The sequence below is a fragment of the Haliaeetus leucocephalus genome, unplaced genomic scaffold (genome assembly GCF_000737465.1).
Source record: "Haliaeetus leucocephalus isolate CR32 unplaced genomic scaffold, Haliaeetus_leucocephalus-4.0 Scaffold229, whole genome shotgun sequence".
NCBI lineage: Eukaryota > Metazoa > Chordata > Aves > Accipitriformes > Accipitridae > Haliaeetus > Haliaeetus leucocephalus.
The window spans coordinates 10910082-10910390 of NW_010972665.1; the positions used below are offsets into that span (position 1 = coordinate 10910082).

General features: G+C 45.0%; 1 protein-coding gene across 2 annotated transcripts in view; it reads right to left on the reverse strand.

Annotated features, from left to right (window-relative positions):
• The window catches only part of CCSER2 (coiled-coil serine-rich protein 2), a 74859-nt gene that overhangs the window by 4661 nt on the left and 69889 nt on the right, over window positions 1-309 (reverse strand). The gene's annotated exons all lie outside the window — the stretch shown is intronic.

The following is a 309-nucleotide window of genomic DNA, read 5'->3' on the forward strand; positions in this document are numbered from 1 at the left end:
ATGAGATGTAGGTACGTTCTCAGTGTGTCTTTGGTTTAGGGAGGCGGGAATGCCGATTAGAGGGCAAACTATCCCCAGAATGCAAACTGGTATTCTGTGTCTGCACATTTTCCTTTCTCTGTAATGGTGGCTTTGGGATGTTAGTCTTCAAACAGGTGTTTTGAGACTCTGGAGATACTGGTGTGGGTTTTTGACTGCTCACTTGCTTATATTTAGCAAAGGACATACTTGGTGGACGAAGTTTAGACACTTTCTGACTCTGTTTACCCCTTAGGTTATCCTGACCAGATGTTGGCTGTAGCCGAGTCG